The 21,038-nt window shown below is 42.4% G+C and overlaps 1 pseudogene; it reads right to left on the bottom strand.

The window, feature by feature from the left end:
* LOC112221495 overlaps positions 1-21,038 on the bottom strand; it is a 49,622-nt pseudogene that overhangs the window by 10,354 nt on the left and 18,230 nt on the right.

A 21,038-nucleotide genomic window follows, 5' to 3' on the forward strand; every position in this document is an offset into this window, starting at 1 on the left:
TAAATGGTCTCAGCAGGAGGAGACCTTCACAGGCACTTCCAACGTGAGCTCTCCTAGACTGGTGGGCATGAGTTTTTGGGAAGGGGTTGTACTGGGGGTGGGACTCATCTGGGCAGTGGTTTTGAGTGATACCCAACTGACATCTGTGTGTGCGTACATGCTGACTTTTATGACCTTTTGGCACAATTGGACTCTTGGAGGGGGGTGATTTAAAGCTTCAAAGCTATTCTCAGAAACAATTAGTTATCTAATTGGAATGAAACAAACATGACTAAAGAATCAACCATTGATGACCCATCACACGATTGAAGAAGCATCAGCCTTGGCTGCTGAAAATGTCTGATAACTAGGGCTGGGAATTGCCAGGGAGCTCAACGATACAATGTCACGATACTTAGGTACCGATATGATATGTATTGCGATTCTCACAATTCTATATGTATTGCGATTCGGTAGTGCCATTTTATTGCTATTTGATATTGCACACATACTGCTGTAGAGAGACGAGAGAACATGAGGAAACGAGTTTTGATCAGTCATGGAAATAAATGTGCTGAAAACATGTTGGCTCACTATTTAAAAAGAAGATGCAGAACAAGCTATAGGATGAAAATACAGGAATCTTGGCAGAGGCACAGTTGACTAGCGCAAGCTAAAGCTAACTTGCCACAAAGTATGGATATACAGTACAGGTCAAACATTTGGACACACCTACTCATTCAACATTTTCTTTATTTTGTACTATTTTATACATTGTAGAATAATAGTGAAGACATTAAACTATGAAATAACACATATGGAATCATGTAACCATAAAAGTGTTAAACAAAACAAAATATATTTTATATTCTTCAAAGTAGCCACCCTTTGCCTTGATGAAGGCTTTGCACACGCTTGGCATTCTCTCAACCAGCTTCATGAGGTAGTCACCTGGAATGCATTTCAATTAACAGGTGTGAATGGTCCAAAGTTCATTTGCGTAATTTCTTTCCTTCTTAATGTGTTTGAGCCAATTGAGCCAAGCCAAGTTGTGTTGTGACAAGGTAGGGTGGTATACAAAAGATAGCCGTGTTTGGTAAAAGACCATGTCCATATTATGGCAAGAACAGCTCAAATAAGCAGAGAAAACTACCGTCCATCACTACTTTAAGAGGTCAGTCAATGCAGAAAATTTCAAGAACTTTGAATGTTTCTTCAAGTGCAGTTGCAAAAACCATCAAGCGCTATGATGAAACTGGCTCTCATGAGGAACGCCACAGGAAAGGAAGACCCAGAGTTACCTCTGCTGCAGAGGATAAGTTCCTTTGCACCTCAGATTGCAGCCCAAATAAATGCTTCACAGAGTTCAAGTAACAGACACATCTCAACATCAAGTGTTCAGAGGAGACTCCATGAATCAGGCCTTCATGGTTGAATTGCTGCAAATCAACCACTACTAAACTACACCAATAATAAGAAGAGACTTGCTTGGGCCAAGAAACACGTGCATTGGACATTAGACCGGGGGAAATCTGTCCTTTGGTCTGTTGAGTCCAGATTTGAGATTTTTGGTTCCAACCCCTGTGTCTTTGTGAGACGCAGAGTAGGTGAACAGATGATCTCCGCATGTGTGGTTTCCACCATGAAGCATGGAAGAAAAGGTGTGATGGTGCTTTTGCTGGTGACACTGTCAGTGATTTATTTAGAATTCAAGGTACACTTAACCAGCATAGCTGAACCATCCCATCTGGTTTGCACTTAGTGGGACTATAATTTGTTTATCAACAGGAAAATGACCCAAAACACACCTCCAGGCTGTGTAAGGGCTATTTGACTAAGAAGGAGAGTGGTGGAGTGCTGCATCAGAAGACCTGGCCTCCACAATCAAACGACCTCAACCCAATTGAGATGGTTTGGGATGAGCTGGACCTCAGAGTGAAGGAAAAGCAGCCAACAGGTGCTCAGCATATGTGGGAACTCCTTCAAGACTGTTGGAAAGCATTCCTCATGAGGCTGGTTGAGAGAATGCCAAGTGTTGAAAGCTGTCATCAAGGTAAAGGGTTGCTACTTTGAAGAATCTAAAATATATGTTGATTTGTTTAACCCTTTTTTGGTTACTACATTATTCCATGTGTTATTTCATAGTTGTGCTGTCTTCACTATTATTCTACAATGTAAAAAAATATGTTAAAAATAAAGAAAAACGCTTAAATGAGTAGGTGTGTCCAAACTTTTGACCGGTACTGTATACTGAACAAAAATATTTTTAAAGTATATAAACGCAACATGTAAAGTCAGTTAGTCCCATGTTTCATGACCTGAGATAAAAGAGTCACAAAATGTTCTATATGTACAAAAAGCTTATTTCTCTCATAATTTGTGCACAAATTTGTTTACATTCCTGTTAGTGAGCATTTCTCCTTTGTCTGTAATAAAGCCCTTTTGTGCGGAAAAACTCATTCTGATTGTCTTGACCTGGCACCAAAGTGGGTGGGCCTATGCCCTCCCTGGCACACGCATGGCTGCTCCCCTGCCCAGTCATGTGAAATCCATAGGTTAGGGCCTAATGAATTCATTTCAATTGACGGATTTCCTTATATGAACTGTAACTCAGTAAAAAAGTTGAAATTGTTGCATCTTATTATTATTTTTGTTCAGTATAATATTGCGATACGTAAGTGCCTACATTTTTTCAGCACATCACTACTGATAACCCCCCCAATTCAAGCTGGAATCTCATATAGGTGCATTTCTATACACTAGGGGTAGCAGACAGAGGGACTGAGGGGAAAGTGTGTGTGCTCAAGAGGTGAAATGAGGGCACTGGAACAGCAGCCCAGACGACCTGGCACCGACAGGCTCACTTGCTCACGGGCTGGCGGGAAGGGCACACACACTTACACACAGCCAAGCTCACCACGGCGGTTGCGTCGGCCACTCCAAAGGCGGCCCTCTGTCTCCGGGCTGTGATGTGGCCGCTGTTCTCCTGTACCTTCTCCAGCAGCTGGCGGATCTGCCTGCAGTAATTGGCCACTTTGCATTCCTTCAGGAAGGCTTTCAGCTGTGGAGCGGTGGAGGACAGGAAGGGAGGAAGAAGAAAGAGGGAGGGAGGAAGAAAAAAAGGAAGAGAAAAAAAAGGAAAATAATCATCTAGTCTGGTGCTTGTCTTTTCCCCCTGGACTGTGTCGTTGCTACTCCGTGCCCAGTGTGTGTGTGTGTGTGTGTGTGTGTGTGCAGCAACAGTAAAAACTAGAGTACAAGAAGAACTCAGTAATCCATTCTGGAAGAGGGCAAAGGAAGAGGAGGACTTCAGTGACTGTTTGCTTTGGCAAGGGCAGATTCTGCCTTCGTTGGTCGGTTGGCTGAGCTCATAGAAAGGAGCTCGCCTCCCACCCACAACTTGCTGTCTCTGACAGGAAGTGGGCTCAGTGGTCGGTCGCCAGGGCCGCTGGTGGAGACATTAAAGCTCAACGCAACCACACTAAAATCTTAATCTCTCTTCCTCTTTCTCCCACTGTTTCTAACTGGCCTCCTCGCCATATATAGTACAACCAAGTCATGTTTGTTGCAGCCTTGAGTATGCTGTAGATAGGCTAGCTGCTGACCATTTAGCAAAGGTGTAAAATAAAAAAGACAAGTGTCCATCCTGTGGGGAGGTGAGACGAGGTATGATGGTGATATTACCTGGATGATGCTGGGCAGGGCCAGCTCTGGGAAACCAATAGAGAAGGCCTGAGACTGGAAGTACTCCAGGATGAGATCATACATCTGTTCTAGCAGCCCATCCTGAACCAACAACAAACTCAGTCACCACTGGAATTAGTACTTGTACTCAGAAGCGTTTACATTTTATTTTCACGTCACATTCAAGAGACTTGTTGGGTGAAAGAACCTATAAGAACCAATGTGAGGGGTCACAATTCTGTGTGAAACTTGATGCGAGATTACAAGCAGGGACACCTTAACGCACTAAAAACACACACGTTAAGGATCACAGCTATTTCTGTGTTAAAATAGGTTTCTAGCTGTTGTTTATTCCACAAGTTACAATCGACTATGACAGCGGAATGCCTATTTACTATTCCATTCACTGTCTCATCAGCTCAGCCAGGCAATTTATAAAATTGATCTTCACTGTAAAAAGCATCTAAACATCGAGTAAGTTTACACACGCGTCCCGCGCCAGAGCCGCCAACGCAGACAGACGCCCACCCAGACCCTCCCCTATAGGTTAAGGTTTTGCGGCCGGATTACGCACCTTTGGGGAGGGTACTGTCACGTTCTGACCTTTATTTCCTTTGTTTTGTATTTATTTAGTATGGTCAGGGCGTGAGTTGGGTGGGCAGTCTATGTTTGTTTTTCTATGATTTGGGTATTTCTATGTTTCGGCCTAGTATGGTTCTCAATCAGAGGCAGGTGTCATTAGTTGTCTCTGATTGAGAATCATACTTAGGTAGCCTGGGTTGCACTGTTTGTTGGTGGGTGATTGTCTATGTTGATTGCTTGTTTCAGCGCAGTTTGCATTAGCTTCACGGTTGTTATTTTGTTTATTATTTTTGTATAGGGTTTCAGTGTTCAGTGTTTTCTGTATTAAAATGAATGATGAACACATACCACGCTGCATTTTGGTCCTCCGATCCATCTCGCCTCTCCTCTTCAGATGAAGAGGAGGACGACCGTGACATTGACAAAGAAGGTAAGGAAGCTTACCAAACAGCACTTCTTCCATATTATCCTACAGAGGTCCATGATGCAGGCCAGATGTTTTAATTGCCGTACCCAATTAGAAAGACCAGATGCCTACGTTTCTAATTGACCTATTTGGTCCCCAAAAAATCTCTACATATTGTGCAGATGGTCTCGGTTTCAAAATATAACTTCTTCCTAGAATAACCATTCCTCATGAGAGCAGGCTACTGGTAACAATCAGCAATAACCATTTGGGAAAAAATATTCCTTCTATTTTATTCTGTTATATTCCATTACATTCTTACTCTAAAATAAGTGTTGACTGTGGTAGGGTAGGGAATGTGATGTCTACTAAATTAACAAGTTGATTTCATTGGCATGCCGCAGCCATAGCCTAAGCACAGATAAATACAACTCAAAACATGCTATTGTGTTCTTTTGAAATAAATGGTGTTGTATCATGTTTTGTATGACCTTCCTAAACAACATATGAAAGGATTTCTTAGTGATTGTGTAAATAAACACTAGACAGGCAGAGAGCATCATAATAAATCCAAACTAATTTAAATGTTAATGCCCATTTTTAAAGTCATGTCTCCCTCGCCCTTGACTTTTCCTAAATAAGTATATGTAACACACTGTGTTAGAGTCTTCATACCACAAACTTCTTTTACTGAGGAGTGGCTTCCGTCTGGCCACTCTACCATAAAGGCCTGATTGGTGGAGTGCAGCAGAGATGGTTGTCCTTCTGGAAGGTTCTTCCATCTCCACAGAGGAACTCTGGAGCTACAGTGGCTTATGAAAATATTCACCCCCCTTGGCATTTTTCCTATTTTGTTGCCTTACAACCTGGAATTAAAATATTTTTTTTGGGGGGGGTTGTATCATTTGAGTTACACAACATGCCTACTACCACTTTGAAGATGCAAAAACATTTTCGAGGTGAAACAAACAAGAAATAAGACAAAAAAAACAAGAGCATGCATTACTATTCACGCCCCCAAAGTCAATACTTTGTAGAGCCACTTTTTGCAGCAATTACAACTGCAAGTCTCTTGGGGTATGTCTCTATAAGCTTGGCACATCTAGCCACTGGGATTTTTTCCTCATTCTTCACGGCACAACTGCTCCAGCTCCTTCAAGTTGGATAGGTTCCACTGGTGTACAGTAATCTTTAAGTCATACCAAATATTCTCAATTGGATTGAGGTCTGGGCTTTGACGAGGCCATTCCAAGACATTTAAATGTTTCCTCTTAAACCACTCGAGTGTTGCTTTAGCAGTATGCTTAGGGTCATTGTCCAGCTGGAAGGTGAACCTTCATCCCAGGCTCAAATCTCTGGAAGACAAACAGGTTTCCCTCAAGATTTTCCTTGTATTTAATGCCATCCATCATTCCTTCAATTCTGACCAGTTTCCCAGTCCCTACCAATGAAAAACCTCCCCACAGCATGATGCTGCCACTATGGATGGTGTTCTCGGGGTGATGAGAGGTGTTCGGTTTGCGCCAGACATAGCGTTTTCCTTGATGGCCAAAAAGGTGAATTTTAGTTTCATCTGACCAGAGTACCTTCTTCCATATGTTTGGGGAGTCTCCCACATGCCTTTTGGCGAACACCAAATCTGTTTGCCTGTTATTTTCTTTAAGCAATGGCTTTTTTCTGGCCACTCTTCCGTAAAACCCAGCTCTGTGGAGTGTGTGGCTTAAAGTGTTCCTATGGAGGACAGACACTCCAATCTCCGCTATGGAGCTTTGCAGCTCCTTCAGGGTTATATTTGGTCTCTTTGTTGCCTCTCTAATTAATGCCCTCCTTGCCTGGTCTGTGAGTTTTGGTGGGCGGCCCTCTCTTGTTAGGTTTGTTGTGGTGCCATATTCTTTCAACGTTTTAATAATGGATTTAATGGTGCTCCGTGGGATGTTCAAAGTTTCAGATATTTTTTTTAGCCCAACCCTGATCTGTACTTCTCCAAAATGTTGTCCCTGACCTGTTTGGAGATCTCCGTCGTCTTCATGGTGCCTGTTCCTTGGTTGGCCCTTGCTTAGTGGTGTTGCAGACACTGGGGCCTTTCAGAACAGGTGTATATATACTGAGATCATGTGACACTTAGATTTCACACAGGTGGACTTTATGTAACTAATTATGTGAAGTTTGAAGGTAATTGGTCGCACAGATCTTATTTAGGGGCTTCATAGCAAAGAGGGTGAATACATATGCATGCACCACTTTTCAATTTTTCAGAATTCTTTTAAAGTTATTTTTTAAATTTCACTTCCACTATTTTGTGTATGTCCATACATGAAATCCAAATTAAAAATCCATTTAAATGACATGTTGTAACGCAACATCATAGGAAAAACGCCAAGGGGGATGAATAGTTTTGCAAGGCACTGTATGTCAGAATGACCATCAGGTTCTTGGTCACCTTCCTGACCAAGGCCCCCGATTGCTTAGTTTGGCCAGGCGGCCAACTCTAGTGGTGGTTTCAAACTTCTTCCATTTAAGAATGATGGAGGCCACTGTGGTCAATGCTGCAGAAATGTATTGGTACCCTTCCCAAGATCTATGCCTCGACACAATACTGTCTTGGAGCGCAAAGGACAATTCCTTCAACCTCATAGCTTGGTTTTCATGCACTGTCAACTGTGGGACCTTATATAGACAGGTGTGTGCCTTTCCAAATCATGTCCAACCAATTGAATTTACCACAGGTGGACTCCAATCAAGTTGTAGAAAACACTGAAGGATGATCAATGGAAACAGGATGCACCTGAGCTCAATTTCGAGTCTCATAGCAAAGGGTCTGTATACTTATGTAAATAAGGTATTAATTTTCTTTTCTTGTATATCCATCTGCACAACATTCTAAAAACTTGTTTTTCGCTTTGTCATTATAGGATATTGTGTGTAGATTGAAGATGATTTTTGTTGTTGTTGTATTTACTCCATTTTAGAATAAGGCTGTAACATAACAAAATGTGGAAAAGGGGAAGGGGTCTAAGTACTTTACGAATGCACTGTATATCAGTCCATTGAATCGAAGCAGTCTTATTACTTGGAGTAGGCTACACAGTGAGAGCGTGCGTAATTTACAATTGCAAGACTAAGACGAATGGATGCACATGCTGTGTCAACGTTGGGACAAGATCTGAATGAAAACAACTCAGATGGCGGGGAAGAAAGGGACCATGACATCTCTGATGATTATTATTCTTATTCATGCGGAACAGCTTTACATATCTGGGAAAGGATCTATATGGGCGGCAGGTGAACGAGTGCCGTATAACGTTTCGGATCAAATGGCACAGCTGTACTCGTGAAAGGAGGAACTCGCCGCTCGCCTGTTGCTCAAACTGCTCTACAGTACAACATGCTTGAATTGGCCGCTATCAATGCGCACGTGTTCAAGCAGTGCATGAACAACACAATGAACAGGAGAGACTTCATCATGAGACTGGCACAAGGGCTACGTGAGAGACATATGAGGGCCAAGGCAGCAGCCAAGATTCCACGCGAGCCATTGCGCACAGCTTCCGGGGAGGAGAAACTCTCAGGTGGGCAGATGCACTCAGAACAGAACCCACAACACCTGTTGCAGCTGCAAGCAACTTGTTTGTGGCAAGTGTAGAAATCAAGTGAAAGTGACAAAGATTTGTGTCTAAAAGGGATAACAGCTAAATGAGATCCAACGTTTGCGTGAAGACGCACACCATACTGTAAGCAGGAGCGAGGCCACAAATAACTGACAATATACTCTTTTTGACCGCTGACATTTCGACTAGTATATTCATTATAATGCCATTATTGCTTTTGTGCTGATTTTCACTATTCACAAGCACACTTGGCGCTAATACTGATGTTTAGGCTATTGATATTTTTGTTTACATATAGCTTACAGTAACAAACTAGTCAAGTCTCTACAGTGCGACCATTTTACTCGCATATGCACTTAAATATTTCGCTGTGCAACCTGGCATTTTATTTTAGACAAAAAAAGACAAAAATCACTGATGATAATTGTTTGAAATGATTACTTCACTGTACCGCAGCCCCTGAGTTCCATGGAGAATACACTGAGCATATTATTCATGTTCATTATGCTTGCACCATTACTACAAAGAAACAGCTTATTACCTCAAATATTTTTATTTGTGCTCCTACATTTTTTTGTGTGCTCTTACATATAACATTTTTTGGTATAATCTTTTTTGGTACAATCTTGTTTCGTCGCTGCAAATCCCCAACGTGCTCGGGAGAGGCGAAGGTCGAGTCATGCATTCTCCAAAACATGACCTGCCAAACCGCGCTCCTTCACACCTGCCCACTTAACCCGGAAGCCAGCCGCACCAATGTGTCGGAGGAAATACCTTTCAACTGAAACTGTAGTCAGCTTGCAGGAGCCCGGCCTGCCATAAGGAGTCATTAGAAAGCGATGAGCCAAGTAAAGCCGCACGGGTCAAACCCTCCCCTAACACGGACGGAGCTGGCCAATTGTGCACCGCCCCATGGGACTCCTGGTCACAGCCGGTTATGACACAGCCTGGAATCGAACACAGGTCTGTAGTGATGCCTCAAGCACTGCAATACTGTGTCTTATGACCCATGTACACTAGCACAAGATGCTGCGCGGTGAAACACGGAGAGGGCGGGGGGGACAAAGTTGAACTTTTTCCAACTTTATGCAAATCACCAGACACGTCAAATAAGCTTATTGACCAATCAAGACCTGAATATGACTGCACGTCACATAATAATTAACACGTTCATACATTTCTTACGTAGTTACTACAAATTGATTACACTATCACTCGTATTTCATATGTCACAATGATTCATCGATACATATGCTAATGATGCTGGTAAAGTTGTCTGCGCACCTACAGTGCTGGTCATTAAAAAAGCTAGCTAGCTGATGGATGCAAAGAATTTTCTTCCCCAAAAACATAACAAAATGACAATCTGTTTCAGTAGCTATATAGTTAGCTAGCAAACTATATAGCTAGGTGTCACCATTTAAAATAACCCTAATTTATAAGACAGTTTTTACTTGTTTAATGGTGGCCGGACCCATCTATGTGAAGCTAGGCACAATAAGGATCCCCATAGACCCCCATCCCCATAGGACCCCCATAGAGACTGCCAGAGGACCAGACAGCATGCCCTCCAATTTGACACACTGAACTCTGTCTGCAAAGTAGTTGGTGAACCAGGCAAGGCAGTCATCAGAAAAACCGAGGCTACTGAGTCTGCCAATAAGAATATGGTGATTGACAGAGTCGGAAGCCTTGGCAAGGTCGATGAAGACGGCTGCACAGTACTGTCTTTTATCGATGGCGGTTATGATATCGTTTAGTACCTTGAGCGTGGCTGAGGTGCACCCGTGACCGGCTCGGAAACCAGATTGCACAGCGGAGAAGGTACGGTGGGATTCGAGATGGTCCGTGACCTGTTTGTTGACTTGGCTTTCGAAGACCTTAGATAGACAGGGCAGGATGGATATAGATCTGTAACAGTTTGGGTCCAGGGTGTCTCCCCCTTTGAAGAGGGGGATGACTGTGGCAGCTTTCCAATCCTTGGGGATCTCAAACGATATGAAAGAGAGGTTGAACAGGCTGGTAATAGGGGTTGCGACAATGGCGGCGGATAGTTTCAGAAATAGAGGGTCCAGATTGTCAAGCCCAGCAGATTTGTTGTGTTCTGTGGGTGTCACCGAGTTGACTGATACCCTAGTTCATTGCTTCACATTCCAACCTTGTTTAACATTATTTAGTCTAAATATGGCATGATTCTACCAATTGTAACCTTCTGCACCACTTTCAAATAGTTACTTTTATTTTGACGGCAAACCGCAAATTCCACAATTGTGCCTAATCGTTATTGTGGCTAGCTTCACAACACATAACCCGGTCCGGTCGAGCCTGAAGTTCAATTTCAATAGGTGAACAACAAGTGGCTACCTAGCTAATACTTACTTACTCACAAGGATTCCTAAATTATTGTTAAGAATAATGAAAATGACTGCAGTTTCTACTGGTCATTGTTTTCAGGCTGGTTTTATTGGTGCTAGCTAGGTGCCAAGCTAAAGCTAGCTACCCCAGAAGTTGTGGTCAAACAATGAATGCTGTATTGTAAACACATCGTTCGTGGCCGGTGTTTGCTTGTTTGTACAGCTTTGACAGTGCTACTGATAGTAGTGGTGGAACTTGGCTAGCACATGCATATTCAGAACACACAACATTCTATAATAGAACTGTTATTTGGCGTATCAAATTAAAAGCTAATTTAACACGTTATATTGTGTAATTTGACGTATCTTTTTTGACACACAAAGACCCAAACGGCGTTCCATAGGAGACTTTCTTCAGCAAAGATGGCTGACAAAAATACTAGGATGTAAGTGATTATAACATCATAACGAATCATGCAAAAACAATGACAGTTGACAGGAATATGTTAGTTAATGTAGAGACAATCGATTATGCATATTTTTTTATAAAGTTAATTTACAAAAATCACGATTTTGCTAGCTAGCTGACTAGCTAACATTAGCCAGCTGGCTGGCTACACAGGTGTTGTGACATGAGTATGAAATTGTAATTCTTGTTGTTTAATGTTTTAGGGACTCCTGAAACAACCAGCAAACCAGGCTGTCGTCTTGTGAAACAGTGGATGTAAAGAATCTAGCTAGCTAAAGCACTTACTGCGCATTGAATGTACAATGATGTAAGCCTGCCTTGCTGATATTTGCCATGCAATGCAGATAGATGAAATAACGTAGCTAGCTTACTATGTTCTTGCTTAATGTGCAGTGGAGGATAGAAATACCTGTATGCCTATGGATGTGTAGCTAGCTATGTAGCCGATCTGTGTATGGACCCAAACATTTGGTATACATATTAGTTCAGAACCTAGCTATAAACCTTGGCTATCATAGCCAGTTGTATCAACTTCAAAACAGTCTGAATGACATTAATGAAACCTATGAATTGAGTAGAATATAATATAACTTTGTGCTAAGGATGCAAGTCGTATATACATGTAGTTATTACCATGCATGAGATCCCCACATTGTAGCCTGTACATTTAATATATTCACTGATCATGTACTCTACCTTCGCAAATAAAGGTGCAGTTCAGGCATGAATGTCTTTGAGATTATTTTTCAGTCATATCCAATACCAGGAGTATCAAATTCCAGTCTTTCAATGATTCTGTGTCTGCATGTAGGTATTACAATTATACACTTCAACAGTGTTACCAATCTTGGTCCTGGGACGTGAATGGTTGCACATTGTAACTATGCAATAGACTAGAAACACGATTTAACTAGTTAAAGGCTGATTTTAAATTCATATATACAGACATAGAATTTTTAAAACAGTACACTACACTTCATATGTATCATGTAAATACTCAAACCGGTTCATCTCATTATCTAATGCCCTTCATCTGCATTGATCTGATAAACACAGGACAGGTGTAGTATTTCATTAAATGAGAGACTTAATTTCAACCAGTAGAGAATGTGAAATGCTTTATTGAAAAAAGTTAATTATCCAAGTGTTATAAATAAATGCATTTGAAATATTATAATTGTAATACATTATAAATACAAGTTCAATCTGTACTTCAATGTACATCTGCATTATAAAAACAGAGGAAGAAAGGTGGTGAGAGTGGTGTAAAAGACAAAGGGAAAGAGGTAAGGACATAGGAGCAGGGAAGGCAGCATGTGTTTAATGAATCACGATGCTAACCTAATATTCGCTTAGTTCATCACAATTACATAAGTGTCTCCAGTGGTGTCTCCTAACCAGCCTTGGGCTCCCAGTCGGCCCGAAGGTTATCTTAAGAGCGGGTTAGGTGGCGATGACCGGACTGGGGGTTGGCATCCTCTCTCACATCAAAACATACCTGCAGATAAGAGACAGATGGGGGGGAGAGAGAGATAGAAAAATATTTTTAAAACACGCTAACACTGTCGGTCATAATAATCAGGAGGGGAAATACAAAACTGACCTTGGATCATTAACTCTGGGACTACTGCATCAATGTAAAGCATCTCTTTAAAAACACTACCTGTTGGCCTGACCAACTGACCTCTCAACTCTGATCATGCTGTGCCCTCTATGTAGCCAGTTCAGATGTGGGAGGGGTTCACCGACACAGCTGATATGGTTCCAAAACTTTTTATAGTCCCATACCCCTTCAAACATTCAACCTCCAGCTGCGTACCCCCTCTAGCACCAGGGTCAGCGCACTCTCAAATTTTTTGTTTTTTGCCATAATTGTAAGCCTGCCACATAAGAATGAGTGTGAGTTTTTGTCACAACCCAGCTCTTGGGAAGTGACAAAGAGCTCTTATTGGACCAGGGCACAAATAATAATAATGTAATAATAATCAATCATTTTGCTCTTTATTTAGCCATCTTACACATAAAACCTTATTTGTATGTCAAAAATTGTGAATAACTCACCACAGGTTAAAACCTCTCCTGACTCCCCATCCCGCATGCGGGAGCGTAATCATCGCCTGACACTAATTAGCATAACGCAACGGACATAAATATCCCTAGAAAATATTCCTATTCATGAAAATCACAAATTAAATATATTGAGACACAGCTTAGCCGTTTGTTAATCACCCTGTCATCTCAGATTTTCAAAATATCCTTTACAGCCAAAGCTAGACAAGCATTTGTGTAAGTTTATCGATAGCCTAGCATAGCATTTTGTCCAGCTAGCAGCAGGTAACTTGGTCACGGAAATCAGAAAAGCAATCAAATTAAATCATTTACCTTTGAGCTTCGGATGTTTTCACTCACGAGACTCCCAGTTAGATAGCAAATGTTCCTTTTTTCCAAAAATCTTATAAAATCTTAATCTTATTTTGTAGGCGAAATAGCTCTGTTTGTTCTCCACGTTTGGCTGAGAAATCGCCTGGAAATTGCAGTCACGAAAACGGAGAAAAATATTCCAAATTAGCTCCATAATATCGACAGAAACATGGCAAACGTTGTTTATAATCAATCCTCAAGGTGTTTTTCAAATATCTATTCGATAATATATCCATCGGGACAAATCGTTTTTCAGTAGGACCGATTGGAGTAATGGCTACCTCTGTATTTTACGAGAGAGTCACCCTGGGAGCCATCAGGTGACCACTTGCGCAATGTAGCCGCCTACGGGTATTCTTCAACATAAATGCGTAAAACTACGTCACAATGCTGTAGACACCTTGGGGAATACGTAGAAAGTGTAATCTGGTTGATAGCTCATTCACAGCTCAATAGGGACTCATTGGAACGCAGCGCTTTCAAAACCTGGGGCACTTCCGGATTGGATTTTTCTCAGCAACATCAGTTCTGTTATACTCACAGACAATATCTTTACAGTTTTGGAAACGTTAGAGTGTTTTCTATCCTAAGCTGTCAATTATAAGCATATTCTAGCATCTTTTCCTGACAAATATCCCATTTAAAACGGGAACGTTTTTTTTTCCAAAAATGAAAATACTCCCCTAGAGTCGCAAGAGAGGGTGTGCTTGAAAGGATGCACATAACTCTGCAATGTTGGGTTGTATTGGAGAGTCTCAGTCTTAAATAATTTTCACAGTCTGTGTCTGTAATTTTCCACACAGTCTGTGTCTGTATTTAGTTTTCATCTTTAGTTAGGGCCGAGAATCCACTCTCACATAGGTACGTTGTTGCAAAGGGCATCAGTGTCTTAACAGCGTGATTTGCCAAGGCCAGAAACTCTGAGCGCAAACCTATCCAGAAATCTGGCATTGGCTTCTGATTAAATTCAATTTTCACAGAACCGCTTGTTGCAATTTTGATGAGGGTCTCTTGTTCAGATATAGGTAAGTGGACTGTAGGCAGGGAATGAAAGGGATAACAAATCCAGTTGTTTGTGTCGTCCATTTCGGGAAAGTACCTGCGTAATTGCACACCCAGCTCACTCAGGTGCTTCGTTATATCACATTTGACATTGTCCATAAGCTTGAGTTCATTTGCACACAAAAAACCATACAATGATGGAAAGACTTGTGTTGTCCTTGTTAATGCAGACAGAGAAGAGCTCCAACTTCTTAATCATAGCCTCAATTTTGTCCCGCACATTGAATATATTTGCAGAGTGTCCCTGTAATCCTAGATTCAGATCATTCAGGTGAGAAAAAACATCACCCAGATAGGCCAGTCATGTGAGAAACTCGTCATCATGCAAGCGGTCAGACAAGTGAAAATGGTTGGTATGGTTAGTAAAGAAAACGTTAAGCTCATCTCTCAATTAAAAAAACTGCATCAATACTTTGCTCCTTGATAACCAGCGCACTTCTCTATGTTGTAAAAGCGTTACATGGTCGCGGCCCATATCATTGAATAGTGCAGAAAATACACGGGAGTCCATGGGCCTTGCATTAACAAAGTTAACCATTTTCACTGCAGTGTCCAAAACATCTTTCAAGCTGTCAGGCATTCCCTTGGCAGCAAGAGCCTCTCGGTGGATGCTGCATTGTACCCAAGTGGCATTGGTAGCAACTGCTTGCATGCGCGTTACCACTCCACTATGTCTCCCTGTCATGGCTTTTGTACCATCAGTACCGACACATCTTCACCACCAAAGTCCATTTGATGTCACAAAGCTGTCCAATACTTAAAAATATCCTCTCATGTCCTGGTTTCCAGTGGTTTCCAGAAGAGGATGTCTTCCTTAATTGATCCCCCATAAACGTAATGGACATACACCAGGAGCTGTGCCAGGCCCGCCACGTCTACAGCTGTAACGCATGGAATTCACTAGCTTGTATGCGAAGCAGTAAATGTTTCAAAAACATCTCCTGCCATGTCACTGATGCGTCGTGAATCAGTTGTTTAATAGTATTTAATTGTATGTGTAGTTTTTGGAACTTTTCACCCAGCATTGTCCTAGCCATATCTGCGGCAGCAGGAAGAATGAAGTCCTCCACAATAGTATGGGGCTTGCCTGTCCTAGCCACTCGGTAGCTCATCATATAAGACGCTTCTAGCCCCTTCTTATTAATGGTATCTGTTGCTTTTATTCATGTCTTACTACTCGAAAGTCATCTTTATTCTTGCTCAAAAAACTCCTGTAGCTTATTTCTCAAATTGTCATGTTTCGTTTCTAAATGTCTACGCAAAATTGAAGGTTTCCCGCGAGAGAGTAACGGTTAATGTGATTGGATGTTCATTATTTGACTAGGCACCTGTATTTGACATTGTGTTGTTATTTTGCTGAGCACTAGATGGTTGAATTGTATTTTTGTCAGTGAAACGAGGCTACTGAGGCAAGAAAAAACCTCACCCAAATGTATAGCCCCGCGTACCCAAGTTTGGGAATACCTGACCTCGAGGATTTAGGGAGAAGGTGAGAGAGTGATGAAGTGAAGGAGAGAGACTGTTATTTTCTCAATAATGTAGTTAAAGCAAGTGTTCAACAGTAATCTGTGTGTGTGACCTCACCTGGTGTCCACACTGTTGCTGCAGAGTACTTTATGCTGAAAAACATGAACCGACACACGAGGACCAACAATATGGCGTAGTTATAGAAATAATGAAGTGACTTACTATTCTCCATGGTTGGCCCTCTTGCCTATTCTTTGAAGGTGGAAGGAGCCACAGTAATACACCTGAGCCTGCTTACAGCACAACACAATCCATCAATCAGATTGATACATGAGTGTGTAGGTGTGGGTTATAGGGTGTCTAATTGTTCTACATTTGTTTCAATATGGGTGTAATGTACTGGGTGTCGTGAGTATGAAGTCAGGCGCAGGGAAAACAGAGAGTTCAATATAGTGCTCCTTTAATGCACACATGATGAACCACGACCACCCCACTAAACACTGGGTGCTCAAAACCAAAATGCCCCAGACACGGGGAACGAAAACAGTCCAGCACTATATACGAACATACACCAACACGTTCGTCTGTAACAAACACCAGGGTTACATTAATCAATCCCGCACAAAGAAACGGGCGGGCCGGCTGACTAATAAAGCCCAACTAATTACAACCAACTCAAAACAGGTAAAATCAATAAACACATAAGGAGGGGGAGAAAAGAATCAGTGGCATTTAGTAGGCCGGATGACGATGACCGCCGAGCGCCACCCGAACGGGAAGGGGAGCCATCTTCGGTTGGAGTCGTGGCAATGGGTGACTTAAAATATTTGATTTGATTTATTTCACCTTTAATTAACCAGGTAGGCCAATTGAGAACAAGTTCTCATTTACAACTATGACCTGGCAAAGATAAAGCAAAGCAGTGTGACAAAAACAACACAGAGTTACACATGGGATAGACAAATAACAGTCAATAACACAATAGAAAAATCTATTTACAGTGTGTGCAAATGTAGTAGGATTAGGGAGGTAAGGCAATAAATAGGCCAGAGTGGTGGAATAATTACTATTTAGCATTAACACTGGATTGGTAGATGTGCAGATGATGATGTGCAAGTTGAGATACCAGGGTGCAAAATAGCAACAAAACAAAAAAACAATATGGGGTTGAGGTAGTTATTTACAGAAGGCTGTGTACAGGTGCAGTGATCGGTAAGGTGTTCTGACAGCTGATGCTTAAAGTTAGTGCGTGAGATATAATTCTCCAACTTCAGCGATTTTTGCAATTCGTTCCAGTCATTGGCAGCAGAGAACTGGAAGGAAAGGCGGCCAAAGGAGGTGTTGGCTTTGGGGATTTTTATTTATTTTTTATTTTTTTATTTCACCTTTATTTAACCAGGTAGGCTAGTTGAGAACAAGTTCTCATTTACAACTGCGACCTGGCCAAGATAAAGCATAGCAGTGTGAGCAGACAACACAGAGTTACACATGGAATAAACAAATTAACAAGTCAATAACACAGTAGAAAACAAAGGGGGAGTCTAAATACAATGTACAATGTGTGCAAAAGGCATGAGGAGGTAGACGAATAGTTACAATTTTGCAGATTAACACTGGAGTGATATATGATCGGATGGTCATGTACAGGTAGAGATATTGGTGTGCAAAAGAGCAGAAAAGTAAATAAATAAAAACAGTATGGGGATGAGGTAGGTGAAAATGGGTGGGCTATTTACCAATAGACTATGTACAGCTGCAGCGATCGGTTAGCTGCTCAGATAGCTGATGTTTGAAGTTGGTGAGGGAGATAAAAGTCTCCAACTTCAGCGATTTTTGCAGTTCGTTCCAGTCACAGGCAGCAGAGTACTGGAACGAAAGGCGGCCAAATGAGGTGTTGGCTTTAGGGATGATCAGTGAGATACACCTGCTGGAGCGCGTGCTACGGATGGGTGTTGCCATCGTGACCAGTGAACTGAGATAAGGCGGAGCTTTACCTAGCATGGACTTGTAGATGACCTGGAGCCAGTGGGTCTGGCGACGAATATGTAGCGAGGGCCAGCCGACTAGAGCATACAAGTCGCAGTGGTGGGTGGTATAAGGTGCTTTAGTGACAAAACGGATGGCACTGTGATATACTGCATCCAGTTTGCTGAGTAGAGTGTTGGAAGCCATTTTGTAGATGACATCGCCGGTCGAGGATTGGTAGGATAGTCAGTTTTACTAGGGTAAGCTTGGCGGCGTGAGTGAAGGAGGCTTTGTTGCGGAATAGAAAGCCGACTCTTGATTTGATTTTTGATTGGAGGTGTTTGATATGAGTCTGGAAGGAGAGTTTGCAGTCTAGCCAGACACCTAGGTACTTATAGATGTCCACATATTCAAGGTCGGAACCATCCAGGGTGGTGATGCTAGTCGGGCATGCGGGTGCAGGCAGCGATCGGTTGAAAAGCATGCATTTGGTTTTACTAGCGTTTAAGAGGAGTTGGAGGCCACGGAAGGAGTGTTGTATGGCATTGAAGCTTGTTTGGAGGTTAGATAGCACAGTGTCCAATGACGGGCCGAAAGTATATAGAATGGTGTCGTCTGCGTAGAGGTGGATCAGGGAATCGCCCGCAGCAAGAGCAACATCATTGATATACACAGAGAAAAGAGTCGGCCCGAGAATTGAACCCTGTGGTACCCCCATAGAGACTGCCAGAGGACCGGACAGCATGCCCTCCGATTTGACACACTGAACTCTGTCTGCAAAGTAATTGGTGAACCAGGCAAGGCAGTCATCCGAAAAACCGAGGCTACTGAGTCTGCCGATGAGAATATGGTGATTGACAGAGTCGAAAGCCTTGGCAAGGTCGATGAAGACGGCTGCACAGTACTGTCTTTTATCGATGGCGGTTATGATATCGTTTAGTACCTTGAGTGTGGCTGAGGTGCACCCGTGACCGGCTCGGAAGCCAGATTGCACAGCGGAGAAGGTACGGTGGGATTCGAGATGGTCAGTGACCTGTTTGTTGACTTGGCTTTCGAAGACCTTAGATAGGCAGGGCAGGATGGATATAGGTCTGTAACAGTTTGGGTCCAGGGTGTCTCCCCTTTGAAGAGGGGGATGACTGCGGCAGCTTTCAATCCTTGGGGATCTCAGACGATATGAAAGAGAGGTTGAACAGGCTGGTAATAGGGGTTGCGACAATGGCGGCGGATAGTTTCAGAAATAGGGGTCCAGATTGTCAAGCCCAGCTGATTTGTACGGGTCCAGGTTTTGCAGCTCTTTCAGAACATCTGCTATCTGGATTTGGGTAAAGGAGAACTTGGAGAGGCTTGGGCGAGGAGCTGCCGGGGGAGGAGCTGTTGGCCGAGGTTGGAGTAGCCAGGCGGAAGGCATGGCCAGCCGTTGAGAAATGCTTATTGAAGTTTTCGATAATCATGGATTTATCGGTGGTGACCGTGTTACCTAGCCTCAGTGCAGTGGGCAGCTGGGAGGAGGTGCTCTTGTTCTCCATGGACTTCACAGTGTCCCAGAACTTTTTGGAGTTGGAGCTACAGGATGCAAACTTCTGCCTGAAGAAGCTGGCCTTAGCTTTCCTGACTGACTGCGTGTATTGGTTCCGGACTTCCCTGAACAGTTGCATGACCAGTGAGATATACCTGCTGGAGCGCGTGCTACGGGTGGGTGTTGTTATGGTGACGTAAAAGATCTCCCGCAGATGGATTGCCTTTCTTGCTGCGTTGTTGGACCCCATCCTTGAAACATCCTGCAGAGCAGCATACTTCTCCTCTGGCATACAGCGGCAAGCTACATATCCCCTCCTGGTCCTCATGTCCATCCTCATGAAGTTATGCAGGACATAGGTAGCCTTCACACATCTGAATTCCTCCAGGAGGCAGACCCAGATGGCCCTTGTCACCCAACCTTGCAGTGCCCTACACAGTAACTGTAGGTAATCGTTTTTGAAAGAATCTCCAGTTACAAGGTGTCTGTAGGAATATGGAAGATAATGTCATTGTACTTTTACATCACCAGGTAATTGTGGATTTCTAAAGTATAATATCCCTTATAACAAATCATGATAAAATTGGATTGATAGATGCATGTGCACACACACATGTGCAGCATGTGACAATAACAGAATCATATCAAGGAGGGGTCCAACAAGGCCATGCTTTTCTAGTTAAATGGATTTATTAGACTGGCGCCTAGACTCCTCAAGGCCAGGCTATTCTACTGTTAAATATACATACGATCATTTTGACCGTCATTGTGCTTTGTGGATGAAATGCAGATATTTAGGAAAGTCAGGGACTGGTGGGTTAAAGGTTTTTATTGAAATTAAGTTATTGAAATTGAAAACTGTAAGATTGACCATCTTGGCGGTTCTAGTGTTTAGTAAGCGCAACATGGTGCATTGGCCAATTCATTGAAAACTTCAACTTTTTCTTGCTTAAAGAGTCGGTACTACCTGTTTGCTGAAATGGGTGCGAGAGGGAATTTTGTAACGTGTCTCGAGCACTTTCACAAGGTGCTGAAACCCCCTATTCTCAACCAATGAGAATGGGTGCATATCCACAGCTTTAAACCAAAAGACTGTAAAAATAAACACAGCCTACCTATCGATCTTGTGATTTCTTTGGCCGGGTCAGTATCAGCTGCCAAGGGCTGCTTATAAATGCAGAAGGAGGAAGCTGTTGTGTTGTTGTTTTTTCGCATTTGCATCTTGCTCCGGTATACTGGAGTGATGTTGTTGTGTCAACATATTTGAGGTGTTGGCAGCTGCATAGGCTACTCTCGTTGAGTGTTGTGACATACTGTTAATATTTCTTCCAACCTGTTAAAGATAGGGCTGATTACTGCCCCCTTTGGAGGAATTGCGTGCCCATAGTAAACAGAAAAAAAATCTGTCAAAAATTGCTAATATATGCATATAAAAATTATTATTGAATAGAAAACACTCTAAAGCTTCTAAAACCGTTTAAATTATGTCTCTATGTAAAGCAGAACTCTCAGGGCACTAATT

This window comes from Oncorhynchus tshawytscha, linkage group LG22 (genome assembly GCF_018296145.1).
Source record: "Oncorhynchus tshawytscha isolate Ot180627B linkage group LG22, Otsh_v2.0, whole genome shotgun sequence".
Taxonomy (NCBI): Eukaryota; Metazoa; Chordata; class Actinopteri; order Salmoniformes; family Salmonidae; genus Oncorhynchus; species Oncorhynchus tshawytscha.